Source organism: Lissotriton helveticus, chromosome 6 (assembly GCF_964261635.1).
Source record: "Lissotriton helveticus chromosome 6, aLisHel1.1, whole genome shotgun sequence".
In the NCBI taxonomy this organism is placed as follows: Eukaryota; Metazoa; Chordata; class Amphibia; order Caudata; family Salamandridae; genus Lissotriton; species Lissotriton helveticus.
In genome coordinates, this window is record NC_136067.1 from 1485289981 (window position 1) to 1485315014 (window position 25034).

Here is a 25034-nt window from a genome sequence, read left to right on the forward strand (position 1 = left end):
GCATTCCACCGCGGGCATAATAGGCACCGACACCATATTGTGTGCCTTTTTCCGCCCGGCCGGCAATCCGACTGGCGGAAAAGCGGCGGTCTGTATTTCCGTCTGCCGCGATGCCCCTCGCCATACTAATATGGCGGGGAGTGAAACAGGGACATCTGGCAGGCAGATCGCCACTACTGGCCCGGCAGTGGCCCCCACCGGCCCAGCGGTGGTGATCCGCCCGCAATCCTAATAGGCCCCTAAGTCTGCTGAACTGTATCATGAGAAAAATCATTTGTGTTGAAATTAAGCAGGCTCAAAATAAGGTGTCTGTACGCTGAACCTGCTAGGATCTAGTACCCTTATTGATTTCATGCCAATGGAATCCTTCCAATAGTTATAGCCTTGTAGAGATCATTGTGTGACAAACAAATCTGTATATTTTAGTTTAGTTTATGTGAGCACGTATTTCTTTGGTGGTATAGGGACAAGTTTAAAATAAATATATTTCAGGTCTAATGTATCATATCCTGAAAAATATGTGAATTTATTCCTATATTTTTTTGAGCTTCCTTTTGGGGGAGTTTGATAATGTTCCCATTGTGTGTAATTAAAAAGTGTGAATTGAATAGTAGCTCAATGTAAATAATGATATACATAATGACAGTAACAGAATATTTCACCATCCTTATCAGAATTTAAGTACAGATCGTCTGATTATAAAAACAATGTAGTATTTTAGCTCCTAGAGCATGGAGATTACAGTCTCAACATCCCAATCATCAGAATGTAGCCCAGGTGCAATTACATCACCCAAAGATACCCCAAAAAATTAGTAATCTGGAGTGTTTCTGTAGGACCGAATATGTCATATGGTACTTTATCCCAAACAATTCCAACAGTTACTGGAAAAGCTGAAATGTTCACAAGAGACAAGTCTCTGTTTAGCTTATCTGAAGATGAATGAGGCGTCAACACCTCGTTGACCAGTTCTGTGGCAAATTATTCTGAAAGGCAATGGCTTTTGACGAGCAAGAAGAAAACAGTCACAAATCCAATCCACCTAAATAGAAAAACCAAGGAATGTGTTATCCAAACTTATATTCAAGGAGGGACCAGATAAGTGTGATTCAGCCATGAAAAGAAAACACAGGCCCATGAGGGCGAAGTATCTAAAATGGAGGAACTGTCGAAAGAATCGGATGAAAAATCATCTGTTCCCACATAATAACCAGAATCAGTTTGTTAAAAAACAGGAGCCACGGGTGCAGTAAGAGAACTGGTAAGTTCCACTAAGGGTGGATCTGTAAAAATGACATCACCTGCAGAAGACCCAGTAGTAAGTACAGTACTTACTTAATTCATGTTGCTGACATGTGTAGCAGTATTAGGAATTAACTGAACTTCATTATCTGACCCCTCACAGCTAGGAAGAAACAGCTTTGGTGGTGCTTGCAAGCTGCAGAGAAATTTGCTGTATGGTAGCAAGAGGAGTTAGGGAACTACCAAGGACTTCTCATGGGCTACTGTTTTAAATCGACCACTTGATGTAACTTGATGTGGTTAATGGAGACAAAACTATTTAAATCCAGCAAGCGATGGCAAAATTGCAGTTCTTGTACCTTGAACACCAAGGGCTGGTGAATGATATAATGGGCCAAACACCTTTTTCACTGCAACCTTTTCACAAGCGAGATCGCCAACTAGTGGAATATAGTCAGAAGGTTCTGGCGTCTCATTAATTCCTGCAGAGGTAGATGTCTTCAACTGCTCATTGGTTTCACTGTCACGGATGTTTTGTAGATATTGTAAGACACCGAAACATTCATTTACGTCAAAGGTTGTGACTGTCGTCCCAATCTCTGGACCATCAAGTCCTGGAACATACATTTTGATGCCATAAAGAACTTTGTGTAGGGTCTGACCACCCAGAGATCTTTTAGAGAGATCATTAAGTGTTCTTTGTACCCATTATAGGTGGTGGATTAAATTACACCCTGCCCCCTAATGCTCTAGCTGTTAACGATAGCTTAAGGACATGGTTCTTCCTCTCCACAACAGAATTTCCCTCTGGCTGATATGGAGAAGAGTAATGCACTATTACACCCAGGGAAGCCATAGTATCCATATGCGCTTTTGAATGGAATGCAGGGCATGCATGTGCTCTGATAAAAATGTGCTAATCTTTAATAACACTACGAGCATCACTCAAATGTGGCCAGACAAGGGAAGAACCTTGTGCAAGAATCCACTGCAACTAAGATAAATTTAAATGGCACATCCGAATTAAGAGGACCACAATGGTCCAGAAAAATGCAGCCAAAAGGTTTGTTGAAAATCAACAGGTGTGTCTTCGGTGGGCGAGCCAAGGTAGAAGCTTTATTTTGTTGACAAATATCACAACAAAGGACATATATTTGGGCCTGTTGATATAAGCCATGCATTCATAATATTGCTGTAGCAACAACATTCTAGCTGTCACACCTGCATGTGCAGAAGTAACACCTTCATGCACAGCTATCACTAAAGCTCGTCTGTGGTCTTGTTTGGGCATCAAATGATCACCAACCCCTGGAACATAGGGAATATTTTGTTCACTCAAATGATGAGTGTATTTAGCTGAGAAACCCCAAGGTAAAGGGGTGTGTTATGAAGCCCCCCTTAGCAATGATTACACTGGGTGGCATATTATGGAAACCACAATCCTCTCCTTTTTTCGCAGACGGCGGATTCCCCGGATTGCTTCCTTTGAGATTTGACCGGAGACATGAGCGCCTCCTTTAACTAGGAGCAAGCTTCAACGAACCACGCCCCCTGGCCTCTTCGTCATTTGCCCTAACCCAATTGAGGACGAGGCTACAGAAGAGAAGACGGACTGGAAGAACAGCTGGAGGAAGGAAGACACCAAGTGCTGAATCCAGTGAGAGACACCGGGAATGGAGGAGGTTACGGCATGCAGAGTCCAGGAAAAGAAGCTGGGAAAGGAAGAAGGCGCCCGAGTCCAGTCCTGACTACCGAGCGAGGGACCATCGGAACGGCGGAAGTAGAAGGAGACTGACGTGTCTGTGTAACATCCAGCCACACTCCATGAGGAGTGTGGCTCTCCCAGGTGCATGCACGGATTGCGGGGTGGGCTGGGAGGCGGGCAAAGGTCGGCGGGGAGAAAACAGGCTAAACTGCATAGATCTGCCACCAACCCGTTAATCCCCCTCCCTTCACTTGTACACCACCCTCCAGTGAGAGAGCACCGGGTGTTTCCCCACTCCCTTTTCCCCCTATGGTGATGGTGTGAAAGTGAGGATATATTCTCACACCATTTTCTTTTGTTCTTTCTTTATTTTGATGTTTTGAGGAAAAGCCTGAGACGAGAAGGCAATCTTACAACGGTACCAGGATTCGTGGATACTGAAAAAAGCCAGAGAAGTAGCGAACAAAGACATTATTTATGAAGGTCTATTCTGACAGAAGCAAACTGCATGTATATATATAAAAATAAATCCCATTGAAACCTCTCTTGTTGTGGACCTCCCTGATTCGTCCCACTTACAGGGTGCCATCTCGGTTATCATTAACGGCAGCCAATATGTTGTCATCTATTCTCGTATGAGAATGAGTAATTGCAGCAACTGTCACAATCACAACTGCAGATTTTACTACTTCATCAGCCAGACTATTCCCAGCAATGGTGCAGAGTAACCCTGAGCGTAGGACTACGCTACGCTCGCATCATTTGTGTAGTTTGCGCAGCTACGCGCTACGCAGATTGCACGTAGCACAGTGCAAAAACGCGTAGCGTAGCGGGCATTTTTTGCTTGCTCGTGGTCCTCAACGTCAAGTTGGCGACCACGAGCAAGCAAGCAAAATGACATCCCGGCGAGACTTTTTCCATGTTCGCAATCAGCAACATCAAGTTGCCGATCGGGAGCGTTGAATATAAACCGCCCGGCAAGATTCTCAAACCGGGGAAGTCAGGTTTCTCATTGCGAGTGGTCGCATATGCTCGCAACCGCTCGCAATATGAAACTACCAGTCCGCATTGAGAAAACTGCTGCTCGAGTGCAAATCTACTCGAGCGGCAGAAAACGACCGCTTGCACTGTGCAATATGCCATTTGCAATGTTTGCACAGTGCGGACAAGCATCCGGCACTGTGCAATAAGTGCAAACAGCATTTTCCCTACTGCACTACGCAGCTCGCGTAGCTACACGTAGCTTGTGTAGTGCAAAGTGCACTTTGCGTATCTACGCGTAGCGCAACTACGCGAACTACGCCCAGGGTTAGTGCAAAGAATGAATATTGAGGTAAAATATCAAATTGCACAAATATTGTAGTAAAAATATTGTGGGTCAGGAATATCAACAGTAAAATCTTTGTGGTCAAGAATATCTATTTTAGGCAAGTAATATCGGTTTAAAAAATATTGAAGTGTTTAATATCATTGGTAAAAATTTAGTTGTTAAAAATATCGATTTTTTTATTAATATTATGTATTTTAGTATATATTTTATATATGTGTGATATTTGTTTTTTTGTATAAAAATTGTTTGTATTTTTATTATATGTGTTAAACTTTTAGTAGATAATAAAAAAAAAAAGTATGCAATTTTGCATTTTTAGTTCCGTAGAGGGTTGTGGGTTTATAGGCATATAGGGTGGGAAGTAATTTATTTATATATATTTTATTGATTATTCATAGTAGTTATTAATTTCTTTTTATTTGAAATTTGCGTTTTTAGTTCTGTAGCGGGTTGTGGGTTTCTAGGGGAATAGGGTGTGAAGTAATTTAATTATATAAAATGTATTGAATAATTTCTTTTATTTATATTTGTTTAATTGTGATGTTATAGTGTTAAATGTGTAAATTAATTTATTACCAATTGTTTACCAATTAGTTGTTAATTAATTTAAATTAATGAATTAGTAATTAATTATGGTAATTGTGTAATTAATTTTAGGTGTGCTTTGTGGTGTTTATAGGTGTAACTGGTGAGAAGAATGGGAATGAATTAATTTTTTTATTGACAAATTATTAATTAGTTGTTAAATCATTTCAATTAGTTAATTAGTAAATAATTATGGTAATTGTGCAATTAATTTTAGGTGTGTGTTGTGGTATTCATAGGTGTGAATGGTGAGAAGGGTGGGAAGTAATGTATTTGTTATTGATGAATTATTCATAATTTGTTATTCATTTAAATTAATTAATTAGTAATCAATATTTGTAGTTGTGTAATTAAATTTCTGTGTGTGTTGTGGATATTATAGTGTTAAAGAATGTGTACTCAATGAATGTTTATTATCTCTTTTTATTAATATTATATTTTAGATTGTTTTTTTCGGATCAAGGCTGGGAACATGGCGGCTCTGAGCTAGATGCTCTCGGCCGTGGGCGCCATCGACAGGGGCGCGTTTGCAGGAGGGGAGCGGTAACCGAGAGAAAGCAAGACCTGAATCGACATATAAAACATATCGTAATCCCGCAGATTAGGAATGCCGCAGATACATGGGCTTGATGTCCCTGAAGGAGGTCGGAGGTTGGATTTCCCGGGGACGCACTGGAGAGAGGCTGCGGTGGAGCTCCGAAGCTCGTGGGAGGCTGGCAATTGGTTAAGGGGCACAGACAGAACAGAAGCTGAACTCGGTGGAAACAAGGCGGGCTCCTGGAGATTGGAGGCTCTAAGAGAGAGAAACAATGAAGGGAGAGTGCTCTGAGAGAGTGGAGCAGCACTTGCCTATGGATACAAGTATAGCCAAAGAAGGTGAGGCACCCACCAGGTATACCTTGAGGACTAGGAATATTGGAGGTAAGGTGAACTCTCTTTCCATTTTACCTGATATATTGCGTAAAATTGACGCAAGGCACAAAAGTAATTGTTAAAGCAAAGCGGGGGCGTCAAGGAGGGAGTTTTCAGAGCAGGGGAGAAGGCAAATCGCAGATACTAGGAAAAAACACTGAGGGGAAGAAGAGAAGCAGAGGAGTAGTCGACCATATCAAAGTGAAAATAAGTCCCTCCCTTAAGTCTTTTATTTGAGTCCTCCCAGGAATGCAAAAAGGGGGTGGAGGAGCAGTGTGTCATATGGAAGGGGAAAGTCCAGACCGACGTGGAGACAGTGCGAGCTCACAGTAATCCAGAACCAATGTAGGAAAAAATATGGATAGAGCTAGTAGAGTCCAAAGGGGTTAAGTAACAGTACTATGCCTTTTCAGGGAGCTGCAACAGATCCTCTGAGCAATAGATCTAATCCTCTTGTGTTACCAGATGAAGAGGACATAGGTGTCTCACCCCAAGCTCAAAGTCCAAGCATTCAAAGTGAGCAGAGCAGCCCTGAGGCTGTAGTGTCAGAGGTGAGGCAGGAGATACCTGAGATCCCCGAAAACCCCAAAGTTACACTGGCATCCATTCTACTGGGATTAAAAAATGACATCAATAATCGTTTCTAGACCTCAGAAGCAAACCAGTCAGCCAAACAGGCATCATCACTGGTATTGACACAAAAGCTGGATAATGTAACCTTGCGCACTAAGGCGTTAGAGGAAGAGGTGGACATTGTAAAACAAACCGTTGGAAAAAACACTGCAGACATCACAAGGCTAGAAAGGCAGAACCAAATTGAGAGAGTTGAGAACCATTCTCAAAGGAACAATTTGAGGTTCCTGAATGTTCCAGAGGCCAAGGAAGGGTCTAACATGAAAGCTTTTATTATTTCGTTGTTACAGAATACAATCTTGCAGGGTAAGGAAGAACTAAATCTCGAATATGAAATCCAATGAGGGCATAGAGAACCTTTCCAATTCAACCCTCAGAGAACTAAACCCAGGAATATTTTAGTGAATTTCCTCTCATACAACATCAAAGAGTAGATACTAAGGGGGTCATTAGGATGTAGGGCGGAGCGTCACTGCCCGCATGGTGGTGGCGATCCACCCTACACCCTTCCCTGCCCACCACCCATTTACCCCCGCCATATTAGTATGGCGGGGGTACCGCAGCGGACGAGAAGACCGTCCACCGCTTTTCCGCCCGGTCGAAATGGTTTAATATGTTGGCGGTGTCTGCTAGGCACCGCCATCCATATTAGTATGGGGGCGGAAACATGCCTTTCCGTGGTGGCAACGGCATGCAGATTCTGCTTTCGGGTTAACAGGCCCCCAGGATATTGGGGGGTGAGGGGTGCACATGGACATGGTGGCAGGCCCCTCGTGGTGCCTGTCACCTTGTGCACGCAGTGAATTCCCAGCATTGTGGCAGACGGTGCTGGGTGCACCGCTCGTTACAATGCTGGGAATGGAGGATGCCACTGCCATGGTGGCGGTGGCATCCTAATCGCCGGGACAGGACCGCTGCACCACTGACGGCTAGTCCCAGCGCCGCCATCCTAATAAGCCCCTAAGTATGGCCCTAAAAACGTACCATACCTTGTGGATGGATACTCACTGCTTGTTAGGTCAGATCTACGTAAGGCTACCGAACAAAGGCAGTGGGGCTGGGAAATAAGATGGAAGAGTTGAGGAAGTTGGGTGCGAAGGTTCAGCTAAAATTCCCTGCAATGTTACGAATCTTGTGGAACAATCAAATGTACTACCTTCTAACAGTAGAAGATGTTGAGTCACTAATAATAGAATAAAAAAGTGAGACTCTGCCAAGTGACCAACTTCCGAAATCTCTCCTCTGTATCCCATGTTAGATGAAGTCCCTTTGAATTGAACGCCCATAGGCATTATTATGCCTAAAAAGAAAGGGAGGGTTCCCCGGGGTGGTTCTACGAGGGAGGGGTGGGATGGTGGTGGGGGGTGTGGGCACGGGTGGGGTGCAGTGGGAAAAAAGAACAAAAAAAATCCTCATATCCCCATAGGCAGGGAAATGCAAGCAAATGGTAATGAAGCAAGAGAAGGAAGAGAAGGTAGAGGGTGTGGGGGAGTATTATGTCTAGGGTTGCAAGCAAAGATATACTGACATGGAACGTGGCAGAGAAAAATAATGAAGTACTTAGAAGACAGACAGACGCAAATTATGATCCTACAGGAGACGCATTTATTTGCAAGTGATAGCAAGGAGCTGTTTGATAGGTACGGTTGGCTCCAAAATTATATCTGACCAAGCACAATGTTGCAAATGGGTTGCAATTTTAATCAGAAGCGGAAGCGGGATCGAGCTTAAAGCATCAAGTACTGATAGCTCTGGTAGATGGGTCTTAGCAAGAATATTGTGGGCATATAGTGATTTTATATGTGGTGGGTATTATGGACCCAACGAGGATGATACACAGCATATTATAGAGTTTGAACTAAGACTAGCGAAATCTCTGCTCCTGCTATTGTGGGTGGGGACTTTAATGTATTACTAGATCCTGTATTAGATCGGTCAACGCGGAGGGAAAGTGTTAGTACTCCTAGAATGAGGTCTTCGCTGAGGGGTATGATGCAGGATTTGGATTTTCTAGATGTATGGAGACATCTTAAGGAGAAGGTGAGGGGATATACATACCATAGTAAAAAATATCATCACTTCTCCAGACTAGACTATTTTCTAATCAACAGATCCCTTGCAGTTAATATCAAAAAGATAGAACACCTTCCCGCACATATCTCAGATCATTCCGCAGTAATAATTACTCTACAAGCCTTAGGACCACAGCTATGTAAAAGATGGATGCTTAAACGTGCCCTGTTGTTGGAAGCGGGAAAAGAAACACCTATCAAAGAGGCGACAGTAGAATATTTTCTGAATAACAAAGATTCCGCACCCCCAGGGATTGTATGGGATGCCTTTAAGGCCTATCGCCATGGATTTCTGAAAAGTTTAGTGTGCGCAAAAAGTAGAGAAGAAAGAATAGTATCAACAAATATTGAAAAAAGTAATTGGAACTTTGGAGAAAGCTTTGCATTCTATAAATGGAGGAGAGGAACGGGAGACACTTGAAAGAAGGCTAAAGAAGGCTCGATTAAGATTTAAAATAAGGGTGGAGGCAAAGTGCAAAGCAAAATGGCAAGCTGCGAACGAAAAGGAATTTGAGTACGGAGAAAAAGCGGGGAAGATATTGGCCTGGAAGAGTAGAAGGAACTAGGAATGAGATTAAGGACTTTAGAGGGGATCAAGGAGAGGTGCTTGACAGTTGGGATGATATGCAGGAACATGCAGTGGCACTATTCTCACAATGATTTAAGGAGGACACCATCTCTGATTCTCTAAAGTTAAAAAGTTGGCTTAGTACAATTGGTCTATCTGTACTTAAAGAAGATGGGAAAATAATCATGGAAGCTCCAATAACACAGGAAGAGATTAGGGGAGCAATCAAAAGTGCATAGAAGGGGAAGGCAGCTGGGTTAGATTCCACCCAGTCAGACGTTTATAAAATCTTGATAGAGGAAGTTTTGCCTGTGTGGGAAGATCTGTTTAATTGGATATTTATGGGGAGGACACAGGTTCCAGAATCATGGAGAGATGCAACTATTGTCCAGATATTGAAGCCAGCTAAGGATCCCTTAAAAGCTGAGTCGTATCAACCAATTTCCCTTCTGAATGCTGACTATAAGATCTTTGTCAGCATCTTAGCAGGGTGGTTGCCTAGAATTGCCCCACAGCTCATACACAAAGATCAGAAGGGCTTTATACCCGGGAGGCAGTTTCATGAGCTGACCCAACAGTTGATTGGCTGCATCGACATAGCTATATCTAGGTTTATACTCTTGGCGGCGGTCACTCTGGATGCCGCCAAGGCTTTTGATTGTGTGTGTTGGGATTACCTATGGGCAGTATTGGAAATTATGGGGTTTGGGCCCTTTTTTATAACAACGCTGAAGGCCCTATATCAACGATTGACAGCTAGGATTCTTTTAAATGGTGTGCTTACGAAGAGTTTATCGATACTAAGAGGGACGAGACATATGTGCCCCATCTTCTCACTATTGTTAGATATATATATATCGAACCCTTTGCCCAGATACTCCATCAGGATGAACAGGTCATTGCCTTTAAGGCAGGCGCATATGAAAAGAAAATAGCTCTATATGCGGATGATCTTATAATATATACGGCTGACCCTGCTATCACAATTCCTAGGGTGGAGCTCTTAGTGAAAGAATATGGAGCCTTCTCAGGATATCTAGTAAATAGCGAAAAACTGGGATAATGTGTCTAGAGGGAGATTAGATATCTTGGAATAAGTATAAATGATGTATTAGAGAAAATCCCCCAGCACAATTTGGAAAGGGTAATAAAAGACATTGAAAAAACACTCTCTAGATGGAAGAATCTCCCACTTTTAATATACAGCAGAGTAAATCTAATAAAAATGGTGCTGCTCCCTAAGCAGACATTTCTTTTTAACTGTATTCTACTTGCTTTTCCCATGGGGTTGATAAATAAAACAGGGGGCAAATTTGGCAGCTTTGTCTGGGCTACTAGGGGGGCTCGGATGTCATGGAAAAAATTGTGACGAAAATTGGCAGAAGGGGTGTTGGCAATCCGGGACTTAAGGTTATATTGCATGGCATTCCAGTTTGAGAACTGTAGAGCTCTCCTAGAAACACCGGGTCCCACGGTATGGGGCAGGTTGTCAGAGGAGATGGTTAAAGAGTGGGGCAAGAAAGGGTTCCTATACAAATTTAGTGCAAAGAAATACTTTTAAAAAGTCAGACTGAAGATACTAAAGGCAGCACTTACCCTTTGGGTAGGGATAAGGAAAAAACAGGGAATGGGGTACTACTCAGATGGAGCACCAATATGGGACTCACCTGGTACACCATAATGTCTGCAGGATCCACTTAGCATTCCTCTAAAGAGAGCAGGGATTGAGCGATGGTGAGATCTCATGGTGCTGAAAGAGGTGTCCCCATGGGAAATCCTGACAGCTAAGACAGGGGGGTCCCTCTCAAGGTTTAAATATCTACATTTGATATCTTGGGGGAGGCAAACAGGGGAGAGATCGGAGGAGGGACCTGGGATTTTGAAAAGGAAATACAAAATGAGGCCTCGAAAAAGAAAGAAGTATCTGTTTGGTACCAGACTTTGGTGATATCAGAAGAAAAGAAGTTGAAAGCACCATATGAGGTCTGGGCAAGTGATATACAGCTGTCATAACCACAGTGAACGTGGCAAATTTCTTTTAAATTGCTCTATAAAGTGGTTAAGCCAGCAAATCTGAAAATTAACCACTTTTTTACAGCTAACAGATTATATTGGACACCAAGGAAACTGGCTAAATTCATAACAGCGGTAGCCCCAAGATGCCATAGATGTGGAATGCTGAGTGCGGACGCTCGGCACATATTTTTTCAATGCCCCTTGATTCAGGATTATTGGACGTTTGTGGAGAGTGATAAATGAAATCCTTTGTTCCAACATAAAAATTAGCTTAACGTAGGTTACGATGGGGTTGGAGGAGAACCATGTTGCACCCGTACCAATGAAAAGGAAGGCCTTACTGTTTTACCTGATCCTTCTTGCTAGGAGAGAAATATGTAGGAAATGGATAGACGCTGTACCGCCGCTAGGGATGGAATGGCTCCAGGTTGTAAAATGTATCTGCAAAATGGACATAGGACTACAAAACAGTGCACACTCGGAGTTATGTGATGATTTCTTACATTGGAATGGTACCATCAGAACCTAAAATGCTCTGAGTCCTATGATTACACCTGCGTGGAACTAGAAACCAGGAAACTGGGAGGGCTGGTACGCAGGACTATTAAGATATTGCAAACAGCCGGGGGCGGTACAGGTCGGTAGGGTGGCTATACATTGCAAACTATGGTGGTATGAGGACAAAAAAATATATACATTTTAGATTCATTATTAATTAGGTAAATTATGGAAATAAATTTCAATACAAATGTTGATATCTTTTGTTATTGGTGTGGTGTCATAGGGTAGGAAAAAAATACATACATTTATGTTTTAAATATTTGTGAATATTTAAGCCTTTTAAATAAATATTGATTATAAATGTATTTTTATATCATATTTGTAGGTTTTTGTTATATGTAATTAACATTCTAACGTGTTCTTTTTATATGTTTAATATATTTAATTGTATATGTTTTAAATATTGTTTATTTCTTTTTCAGAATATATATTTTTTTTAATTGTTGAAATGTTATTAGTACTTTTTGTTTTTCTGTTATCCATGGTTTTCCCTAGAGTTGCACTCACTGGAGTGGGAATAGTACTTTTTACCCCTCCACTATCCTGTACTTTCCCTACTGTTGCACTAACTGAAGTGGGAATAGTAATTTTTACCCCTTTGCTAGCCAATACTTTCCCTACTGTAGCACTCACTGGAGTGGGAATAGTATTATATACCCCTCCGCTATCCAATACTTTCTCTACTGTTGCACTCACTGGAGTGGGAATAGTATTTTTTATAACCCTGGGCAGAGCAGGCGGAGTGCCTCTACGTGAAGTTCCACGGAGCTGTAAAGCTACTTGGTGGACCTTCACTTCTGTCCGCTCCTGGCCCTCCCAAATAATTAAAATTAATTAAAAGGCAGTTACCTGCCCCGTGGCTGCCTTCTTCTGGACATCGCGGCTCTCATGCCCCCTCCTCGCCATCCTGCTTCACTATTAACCCCTACGTTGTATGTAGTAGTAAAAAGCCCTGACTGGTCACCATTGAGAACCCTTTCAGAGTGAAGGCTTTTCCTTGGATGGGACAATTCCATATGTGAATGATATTCTTTGACTATTTCAGACATTACTGACACACAAAGAACCCTGTTGGTGCTTGCAGAACACCACCAATATGGTGTATGCCCGATGTTTTTTAGCTGGAATTCCTTCTTCTGTTTCAAGGGTTACACTTCCCCCATGTCCATGGTTACAGCCGTGAGTCTGTCTTCTACGTCCATAAATTTGCTAACTCCTTCCATGTCATTTTATTCATATATTGGTGCACCACTTCCCCAAGCTCAGGGAGCATGTGGACGGAGAGATGAGGTGAACGCCGCCTGCTCTACATTGCATGCTAGGTACCCCAGCACCGGGATGCATGCAGTGTAAGAGGCCGTGCTCTGGCCGCTGTGCATGCTGGTCACGCGCCAGTGGAAGGCTGATGAGCAGGTCAGTGTGCAGAGTGCATACACTGGAATCCAGCAAACAAAGCTTCTGTGCTGCAGGGACATTGACTGGGCTTTCAAGTTGTGCAGCGCACGTGCCCTTTTTAAATGTAATTTCTGCTTTTTGTCTGGTTCAGGATCTGTAAACGGCACTCGAGGGCATGTAGCATCTCATGTCGGGTTAGCCTGCTGTGTGTGTTTGTGTGTTTACTTTCCAGAACTGCTCTTTCACATCTCTACATACTTTTTTGTGGAGGTCCACTTACTCCACCTGCTTGCGGAACTCCACAGAATTCTGCCCAGATTTTCTGTAACTCTGCAGAATTCCACAAAGTGAAGCACTGAGAGTTCTGCCCAGTCCTAATGTAAGGGCTATTATGGACACACACAAGTACTGCTCTGGAGACCTGCTGACAAAGTACCAGAAAAGCATTGGTAGGGCCATGTTGCAGGGATTCTGCTGGGAAAAAGAACTGTGCCTTGGGATAACAGGATGTCAGAATGTAGGGACTGAGTCTCTCTACCACATCAGTACCTGTAGGCAAAGATCTGACTTGCTCATAGTGCCTCATCTGAACTCCTAACCTTCCCAGAGTAATAGGTTATTTGGCAACCTAGAACATGACCTTCTAGTCCTCAGGGGAACCGTTGAAACAGATCATCACCTTGCACATCTCACTCATGCACGTCCAGAATAAACAAAAGATAGACACAAAGAAAGTTTACAATATTTATTGAAACTATCGTAGTCTATTATGAAACAGTTGTGCTGCGATTACAAAACATATACAACAAGCAGAATAATCAACATTATTAGCAAACTGTATACAATGAATAGTCCTATCATGTCAAATTATGTACCTGTTTAGGACTACTCTCACTATGTGAGCACAGGGATATATCAGTGATCTCTGGGATTAGCACCGGACCCCATACCTGGTATTTGTATTATGGTGGTCTCTACCATAAATGTAAACTCAATTTACGCAAAACTGCTCCGCCATTTTCAAGACCTGTCCCTCTGCTGGAATTCTCCTCTCTGATTTCCAAGGGCGTGAGTCACAGTTTATATGATAAGAATTACTGTGTTGGAAAGCAGCAGCTGTGCTACTGTATTGTGTCTAAAATGTTAGGAGATGTTGCTGACCGGGCACAAGAAAACAGTACCCCATGTTGTTTGACCTTGTTTGAAGTGTTCAAACTGAATCCTGAGAAGAATAACTGAATAACAAATAACATTTACAATGTATTTCTAAAATTCTTTCAAGGCACAAAATAAATGTATTATGTGTGGCTGTGCAGAGCAAAGCAGTCTAAAACGTGTAATACGCAAACCTAAGGAAGAATCAAAATGGGTCCAAAAGGGAAATTAGTATATGGTAAGCCATATCTGCTTAGGAATTGGCAATAAGAAAAATGTAGGCAATTGTGAGCGATTGTGGTATACCATCTGCAGATGATTGGGTTTTGTCTTGTCATGGACAGTGTTGCTTCGCCATATGATTAGATTGAAGTGGATGCAGAAGCCATATATGATGGTGTAGGTGATTCACTGAAGTAAATTCGATGCAATGACAGTCTGTTTTTTTTGGGAAGAAATGTATACATATTCTCAGATTTTTTTCAAGTTCAGCTGATGCAGGAGAATTAGGGATTATATTGGCCAGGTGAAGAATTCTCTTTAAACAATTTTTCCAATTGGTGCCAGTGATGGTCATGAACGTCAATTCACTGAAAGGCCAGGGGTAACAGAAGTGACATCACACCCCATTTGACCTATACATTCACTCACACACAGATGCTTAGACATTAACACACAATCACACATTTACACACACTCTCCCACTTAAACACACTCTCACTTGCACGTATACACATAACATAAATTTAAAAGCATTTTTTACTTACCTCATTTGCCAGGGAGGGTTATATTCTAGCTAATTGTACTCCATTTGTTTACAATTAAAGTGAATCAATGTAGGGAAAAGATTTTAAAAAACAAGGACATTGGAGTCCGAACTGATATCTATAAGGAGGAGGTGTCCCAGTGTTTCTGGCACTGATTTTGCCACCTCTGAGTACAGGGGTCACAAATGCAGTGCCAGGGGTCGAAACCCCTAAATGGCGTCCATGGGGATGGTGCTGTGGGTTGAAATTCTGTCAGTCTTAGCATGGGCAAAGAGATAGTATCTTATTTTTAGATTACAAGCTTTCCGCAAGAAGTGAGAGGGTTTTTTGCTGTGATGTGTTAAAGCATTTTTTATAGAGCGACATGCAGGCCATGACATTGAAAATGACACTGTGGAAGCCTTGACTTAATCACAGTGACAGAGGTTTTGTCACCAGTAGCAGATGTGGTCAAGACAAAAGTGCCCCTGGAGCTTTGGGAGCCAGGAGGGCAATAGCGTTCCACTTAATAGGGAGATCATTGGTTCTTTCAAATAGAAGAAACATTAAGATAATGGAAGGGATTTTTGGCAATAGGTGCAACTGGGGTAGCTACGCGCTTTACAAATCCGTATCCAAATCCAAATCCAACTGAGCGGAGAATTTGAAGGATTCCAAAAGTGGAACGATGTAATGAAATGCATATTGAGGGCCTTGTTTATGAGGCCACGCAACACTTTTGCGCCGCCCTTGCGTCACTTTTTGTGGCACACCGGATGGTATTAATAATGCGCCATGTTGCGCCTGACTTAAAAAGTGATGCATTTAAGCAGATGCGTCACTTTGTAAAGTCCTGTGATACATTATACCTGCGTCATGCATAATGTATGAAGGGTGGGTGTCCTATGTGAAAAGCCTCGTCGGAGTGGTGCAGTGAAATCTATCAGATTTCACTGCACCACTTCTAGGACACCGCTGCATCAAAATCTTAGGCCTGCCTCACAGCAGGCATAAGACTGGCGCAGGCCGCTTCACATGGGGCTTGCCCCATGTGAAAGGACACATTGCTGGAGTTTCATCACTTTTGTGACACACTCCAGCAATGTGTCATTACTGTGTCTACAGATACGTCAGAAATACTGATGTATCTGTAACTCCTTGTGACATGGAGCGCCGTATAATAAATACTGCGCATCCATCGTGTCGCAAGGAGTGTGCAGTGAAAACTGTTGCATCACTGTTTTCATGCAACAATGCAACAGTTTTCATAAATGAGGCCATGAATGTGATAGACAGTGGTTTGCCCCAGGTTACAATTTCAGGCAAACTGATGCAAGAGCATTCTAGGTTAGAGTTTCTGGGCTAACAAACCTTCAATTGGGAATATGGAGAAAAGGCTACTAGGTAAGAATAGAGGATAGGAGGGAGCTGATGGTTGAAAGCATAGAAGGGAAGATGGGAATTTGAAAGAGACCTGTATTTGGGGAGTGGAAGATTGTTGTTTATGTTATATGTTACATCGTTTGCTTTTAGGACACTTTGAGCTTTTGGGGACAACAGATGGGCTTGAGCTGAAGGGGTAAGTAGTAAGTTGGTGAGGGGATAAATTAGTTGTCAGCTTGATAATAATGAAAAATGGATTCGGTAGGTGTGGGGATGGTGTCAAACCAGAAATTCGTTGGTAGAATATTGTCAAATATACATATCATGGCCTCAATAAAGGTTGCAAAAATATTTCACATTGGCGTTAATAATAGAAAATTCACATTGAATGCATCAGCTTTTTTATAAACAATGTTTACAATATTTATGTTAGAGTATAGTTATCTATGTGATATTCTGCATTATAACTGTGGGAAAAATCTATCGTTTTTTTTTTAAATTGAAAGGTAGGACCACTTGTCCTTACAAAGAGTAGATGCCATTTTCTGAATTTAAGGGGTACGTAGAATGAGATTTATTCGTCCATTCTAGTGGCTTGACATTGGCAAGCATTTAGTTGCTGAGGGTTTTCAGGTTGTGCTTAACAAGATTGGTATTTGCAGCTTGGCATTAGGAGAGATGCATTCCTTTTGTCCTGGACCAGAGATTGGTTGGCTGTCAAGCTGTTTATTGAATTAGTGAAGCAGTTGCCAGTGCTGTTATTGCTGCGGCAGTCCTATTTCATTAAAGATTCCCTTTTAAGGTCAGGCTTGATTTGAGGCTGTCGTCAGACCTTAACATTTGTTGTTCATGAAAGACAAAGAGTTAAGGGTTCATCAAATCTGTCGACACTTGTAGATATCGAAGTTGCTTCACGTGTTGAATGGTATGTCACTGTGTCTGTCTGAAGGTACCTGTGAGTGTGTGCTGCTTGTATTCTTTTTTTTTCTTTGGGATGAGTTTGCATGGCAGAGCATGATGTAGTGCTGGAGTTTCAGAGCAGTTTGGTGCACTGCAAGCTCTGGGATACAGGTGCAGATTGTTGAAATGTGTTCTGTGTGGGGCGTAGGAGTCCCACAGTATAATGTGTAGTCATGATTTTTTTTAAATTAACTTTCTTTATGTGTTCCAGCCATTTTTGGTGCACTGTTCAGTGGACCTGTTTGAAGCATCAACTCTGTCGCTTTGCTGGCCGTCCCAATGCCACTGTTTTGGGAGGGTTTGCTAGAGAGTACAAGGGTGCATTGTTCAGAAATTGTAATTTGTAGTGCTTAAGGAATGGACGCCCCTGAGAGGCAGGGACTCAGTGGAGACAAGACACTACTTTCTAAAATGTGTGTTATTGTTTGCTTGGAGCGTAATTCTTCGGAGTGCCCACTGGGGATGTAGGGATGGCACCAGCGTGTTTCTGAGTGGTGTTTACTGTGAATGTAGGGTGAATGTTGCATTCACCCTTCACTCATAATTGCAATCGAAGTGCATAAAAACGTTTGGGGGTTTTGATCCTGAGTACAATAGGTGTGGGGTTAGCCACCTAGCTTAATAGAACAAAATAATCTGTAACTTATATGATGGCCATTCACCTACAGAACAGGCAACTGCATATCTAATTAAATGAAATAAGTGGTGCACTGGAGAATACTGACATAAATATGGAATGCTAAGAAGTTCATGCCGAAGAAAAAGGCAATTTGAATGTTGTCATTGTTTTTTTTTTTTTTAAGATACATACTGTAATAAGGCAGGCTGACACCGTTTAAATTATCAATAGAACACATCAGGCTGCCTCAAAATGTCGATGATTTGCCTTACTCTGCATGAAGGAGGCGTTCCATGGGCATTGAGGTTGGTTTTCCCACGCAACACCGATGGATTTTGATGCTACCCCAGACTTACTGAATCACATAAACGGGCAGCTTAACAGGAAGAAATATGTATTTTTTTCTTCTTTTTTTCCTATTTTCATGCCCCTTCCTGCACAAAAACAATCCTGCCTGCAACGGAGGCATCAGAGCCTACGTTGGTGCTAGGGAGGAAATTGTGCACCAGCTCAGGGGGGAAGTACAGGAATGCACCCTATTTGATAAATAGGGTGTATTCTTTCCCTTTCACATTGGCATTGGGCAGCATAGCAAGAAGACTAGTGCACTGCCCTGCGCCAGTTCCTAATAAAAGGGCCCTGTGTGTGCAGTCGGGAAGCAAATTCGATGGGAACAAATAATTACATGAGGGATGAGGTATTAAAGGGACTAGCCGAAAGTGCCATCTTTGCCAACAAAGAGGTCATCTTTAGACAACTTTGCAGACATTAAACTGAATAGCAATGCATTTAGGAAACAAATATGCGAATGCATTTGGGAAAGAACATTTTGAGATAAAGGTTTTGTCAAGGACAGCGTTGCCAGTTGACCTACCTTCCTCAAAGTGGTTAAAATATGCAGAGCAAACATATTGTTCAGTGAGTATCCATCCGAGTGCCAGGAAAATAGGAATCCAAAATGTTAGCCCTGGCACTTAATGTTTGCACAGTTCACAAGGTAATGTTCCGGGAGTTCGCCTGCTGATTCGTGCGCATGAATTTCTTAGGAGCTCCTGCTGAAACCGGCGAGGTGCTACATTAGATCTGCAACAAGCAATCCAACTATTTCTGATGCATTTGTCAATAATTCTTCATGGATGTGTAGAACTCATTTGAGTAAGCGAGGATTACAATATATTTTGATTCGTGTTCAAATGAAATAATCAAGTACTTTGCCAATACAAATATTGGAGCGGCAAGAAGTTGCCTAATAATTGTGATTAGGTACCACTTCTCCACAAAAGAGGTAGAAGCCATGCTAAACATGGGAAGAAACACATCAAAAGGTAGCATGTATTATGGTTGTGGTGTGTGGTTTCATTGACAGCTTACTTTTGTCTGAAACAGAGAATGAAATGCTGATTTGTATGGTTCTAGAGAAGAACTAGGCCTTCCTTCTGAATGGCCTGAAAATCTTTATTCAGGCACAATTGTTTATCTGTGAACGAAGAAGGATAGGGCAATAGCCTTCAGACTATATAATGCTAAGCCCTAAAAGCAAAGGTTTTGGAAGTGGGTGAATAATAGATGGAAGCTTATTCAATTGTACTGCATAGTGGAAATTGTAATGGGGCATGGGAGTAACAAGAGTGGACCACGCCTATTGCCTTTTCACCTCAGTTTCCATCAGCTCTCTGTTACTGCTGACTGCTGCATTGTTTCCCCAGGTCCACATAGTCTCCCTTCCTACCTCCTGAATTTCTGTAGTGTGCCCTCGCTGCACCTGAAGCTCCCTGCCTCCTTCTTTTCCAGCTGAGACATAATGCTCAACTCTCCTCATCTAGCGGGTGCCACCCTTCGTGGCCCAATTTTGTCGCTCCAACAAGCAGCATACCTCCATTTGACCTAAATGGATAGTTTCTCCCGCCCTGAAAACTCTCCTCAGCCTACAATATTTTACATCTATCAGGTTTAAATGGTATCAAACCCCACAAACACAAAACCCACTGTTGAAGACTAATGGTAATTCACACACAACCACTTACCATAGAATGGTAATCAAAAATCGTCCTCCTGTCAGAAAACTCACAACCAACAATCAATCCCTGCACAAGCATGCATTGCTGCCCTTGCTGCAAAAGCTGCCCTGGTTCCCAGGTGTCCTGTGCAGCATGGGGCTGCTGGTCACACCCATACACACTCATGCTGGTAGCAACACCTGTGAATTTCCTTCACACACTATCAATAGATGGTAAGTACAATTAGCACACAAATGACCATCACTCAGTAGCTTTTCAGAAAGGCCAATGATTGGATGTGCATCATAAACAGAACACCTTCTATGACCCAATGAAAGGCACTGTAACAAAGCTACTCTGCCTTTAACTCCTCTTCAGAGATCTTAGTCACGCCCAGACATGGACTACCCTTCCATGCCCAGTCTGGCCAGTGGGCCAGCAGGGTGGGGGCCAGTTTGAGAGTGGTTGGGGCCATTTTTTTATTACTGGGGGCCGGTTTTACCACATTGATGCAATATCAGGCCCCTGTAACAAAATAACAATAACAGCAGCAGCAGCAGTGTTTACCACCAGCACCCCGCCGGCCCGTCTTTATTTGCAGGGATGGCTTGCGTTACCAGTCCGGCCTTGCACCCTTTCACACCCTGAACCTACCTATTTGTAACTCACAGTTTGCATGAGAAACAATCACAAACACATCATTAGGAACGATAAATGTCATTTTTCTACTAAGTCCTCATCCACAGCTGAGTTAAAGTGAACTTTTGAGTGCTGAAATTCAGGAGACTACATTGGGTGTATGCAGGAAGATTGCACTTGCCTGGGCAGCACTTGTGCACTGTGCGCTTTTTAAGCAGGCTAGAAGCTGAGCTGGCCATGATAACAAATATCCACTCTATATCCATTGAGGTAGGACAAATGTCTTCTACTTGCTAAATTCTTCATTTACACTATTTGTAGGAGAGTAAGGTCTGCTTCCTATGGTTACCCCCACTTTGTGCTGTGTTTCACTGGTTTTTTGACTTTAGACTGGCTGTGGCCCTGCTAATCAGGACCACAGCCTAGCTGTTCTCTCTCTAAATTGATACCATGTACTTTAGGTACATACCAGATTGCTTACTGGGTCACCCTTATGAGTCCCTGTATATGGTACCTTAGGTATCCAGGGCATAGGTACCCCCGAGGCCTACCAGGGGCTGAAGCATGTATTATGCCACCCCTGGTTAGCCTTCCAAAATGGCACCACTGGTCTGCACTTGCAGCCTGGGTAAGGTGGTGTAAGCACCCCTTACTTAGATATAGTATTCCTATATCTACCCTTACATATAGACACATATTAACCTATAAGTAACTCCTATGGCAGGCCTTGACAATCCTGAAGGCAGAGTGCTTGGTTTTGTGTATGAGGGTGCCCTAGCATGAGCTGAGCCCCTCTGCAGCTTTCGGAAATATCTCCTTATAGCTGTTCTATGATATGGCCATACCATATACTTAAGTGCGGTTAAATGCTAACTTTGGTTTGTCAAAAGATTTGGAATACTACCCCCCCCCGCCAATTCTGGCGGCGGGGCTTGCATTCCACCCTTCTAGAGGGAAAAGGCATGTACACACTGGTACACCCGGCTGAAGTTAAACAGTGCCCCAGCATCACAAAATGGATGCTGCTGCCACAGACACTAGTCTGACCTCCTGTTGCTGGATGAAACTCCAGCAGGGGAGGCCCGGACAATAGGTTTCCTGTCCAGTGAGGTGCTGGCACCTCCCCAGGCATGCTTTAGTGTATTGGGGCTGGGTGGGTTGCATTCAATGAATGCTTTTCAGACACTGCCTGGGGCACACAAGGTGCTCCAGGCATTTTCCAGTTCAAACCGGTTGCTGGGGCACCCAGTCCCAGCTCTGGCGTGAAACTGGACAAAGGGGAAGGGGTGTAACCACCCCCTCCCCAGGTCCACTCATAGGTGGGACCTTAGAGTTAGCCCAACCCCTAAACTTAGTATAAGTATAAGAACCCAGTCCCTAGGAATTTAGATTACCCTAGACGAAAGTCTGAAGAAGAAGTCTTGGACCATCGACATTTCATTTCAACTGAAAGACTAAAGAATCTCCCTTGGGGTCAAGGTGTGACCCCCCTTGTTCAAACAGGCACCAAAGAAGCATCTTTGCCGGTCTGCATTTTCAAGGCTCCCACCGGATACTGAAGAATCTTCGACACAGTACATGGACTTCCAGACATCTCTGAAGCTGACACGAGTTCCCAGCAGAGCTGAGACCTGTAGCTGACACGAGAGACATGGGACCGGAACTCCTGGACATCCTGCATTTTTGCGACTGCACCTACTTCCCGAAGTTTCCCGAAGTCGTGCATTGTGTATTTGAAGCCCCTGCCCTGAGCACCTTTTGCACCGGAGTACAGAGGCCATCCCTCCATGAGTGACCCACCCGTGAGTCCCCTTTCTTCACCGCAGCTCGAGGCTCCTTCGCGGTTCCTAGTCCGTTGGCTAGTGAGCCCCCACGAAGGCCAACCCTTTGTTTCTTGAGCGTTCCTGGTTGCTCCAGGCGTGCTCTGACTCCCCTCCAAGGGGTGAGTCCCTCAGACCTTGCTGGTCTGCACCGAAGCCAATCTTGTCATCTTGAGTGGGTTGCTGTTGCCAAGGCTTGTTAGGTCCAATTCGGATTCTGATGCTGCAGCACTCGACATCCTTTGTGGGTCACCTTGAATCCAGCTCCTGGTTGTCTTCGACACCTCCTGGTACTCGTGGCTGAAGAGTCAAGCTTCCCCTACTTCACTTGAAAGCACCCAACATCGGCTGGTATCTTCCTGTTGCCATCCTCGTCACTGGCTAGTGACCCAGACTCTGTCCCCTCTGATTTCAGGTTCTTCACATATCCGATCCACCCTTGGATCCACCCGAACACTCTTCCTCTTGTCGCCTGCAGCACTTCTTCGCAGCATTCCATTGGAATTGACGACGAAACCTGACACCAAAAGACACCTATGCACCCGGCTTCCGTGGGTCTTGACTTTTGAAGTGTCTAAGTCTAAAAGGGTTCCATCGTTGTTCACCTCTAAGTGTCCTTAATCTTTAAAATTGTAACTTGTTCGTTCTCCATAGAAAGTCAATGGTGATTTGCGGCTGCGTTTAGACACTGCACGCATCTCCCGTTGATCTCTTGTGTCCCTACCTTGGGTGGTTCCTGGTTGCCTCAGTGAAACTACAGGCCCTAGGCCTGAATTCTATCCCTCACGTGGTTCTTATACCACTATTTTAGTATATGGTTTGGGGGGCCCCTAGGGCATTACGTATACTGTGCAACTTATTGTATGCTAATGAAGTTCCTTGTATTGTACTTTTACCTCTAGTCTCATAAAGAGACCAGAGGTGTTGTGTTTAGAATAAATACATATATATTTGATATATACCTTGTGTGGTGTACTTTCATTTGGTCATTCAAGAGATTATAGACTGGTAAAACAACGTGCTTAACTCGCCTCTAAGTCTTAGCCTGAAGGCTGCTTTCCACAGCTACCACTAGGATAGCTTTCTATAAGGTTGACTTCAAACCTACCATCAATAAGGCTCGTTTGGACTGGTGCAAGGTGCCCACCAGAATTGTGGACATCATATGCCAGGCCACCTTCTCACACTATTCAATTCAATTATCATCCCATCTCCACTGACTCCTGCAGAGGTCCATCTCTTCAGCCTCCATCTTTCTATAGTGTCTCTTGCTGGGCTGCAGTTTCTCTCCAGGACCCTGGTACCCTGAAGTGCTCTCTTACTCCAGAACATATCTCAATAATAGGGATGGGCAATAAATTCCGGTCCTCTGTCAGAGTTGCCCACTCTGTGTTTTGCTTGGAGTTTTTTCTTGTACTCAGCTCACCAAAGTTAGTGTGATTTTTGCTAGAACGCCTCCCCGGTCAGGATTCTCAACCTGGGCAGTTGTGGCAGGTCGCAACTTTGCTTTGAGAAAGCTGCTGTTCCTGTAGGAAATCTACACATGTGGCAGAAAGAAGCAGTGCCCTCTGGCGTGCCGCTTACTGTAATTTGTTCATGTTTAACAGCGTGGAAAAAACTCCCGCCACTAAAAATCAGTGCAAGCAGCGTGACATACCGGAGTCTTGCAGAGTTTTTCAGTAACTCCACGGAATTCCACGAAGCAAAACTCCATGAGTTCCGTCCACCCCTATTCAATACTTAATAGAGCTGTTTTCACAAGACAACTGCACCTGACTTTGAAAAAAAGTTTGAAAAAACTCCAACCCACACAATGATGGTGTTAAACCTACCATCATTATTGGATAGGTTAAGCTTTCTTTATTCTTTTTCACAGGCAGTTGTGCTTGGTTGCCTGTTCACATTCAGGAAGGAGGGAGAATTATTGCTTCTTTATTTTGCAAGTGATCCCCTTCAAATGGCTCTACAGACCTCAGGATACAAGGCCATAGTTTCAAGACTTCTAAATTAAGACTTGAGTGATGATTGCACACCACCAACGTACTTGCCTGCATGATTTGTGCAAAATAAATCCTTGCGGGAATTGGGTGGGCAAATAGAGCTTACTCTGAGGTTATACACTTCAATACAGGGGAAATTGTGTGCTATTTGGATGTGATACCCCATTTGGAGATCCATAATATGAGTGGAATATAGTCATTTTTAGAAAATAACGGTTATTTACCAAGGGGTACCAATTAGAGTGATTCCTGTCAATGCTGAAATGGCTTAGTTAAAACAGCACGTGCACCATAAAATATATTGGCTTTCTGGAAGATCCCCCATGTTAATAATTATTTTATTTACATTTTTGACCAACCCACTTAATTGCGTAGAACTGCTTAGAAGTGAGACTGTGTTTGAGAACAGTCGTTCGGGTTGCCAAGTTTTCAGATCGCTTAGGTGTACATTTCCATGGTTTTAGTTTAGCTATGAGTGATATTCCACCTTCAAATTTGTGACACTTTAAGTGATACTTTCTTTCAAGTAAATCAAAGCAATGACTAGTATTTGAGTGGCTCCCGCGATGAGTTTTCAGTCACTGTATCAAAACATCTCACACAGCAAGAAACATATGCCTTAAACAAACCAGGCCTATAGGTGTTGGGCAATTCTTATAAGCAGAATGTGATCAATGAGCACCTACGATGTTTTGT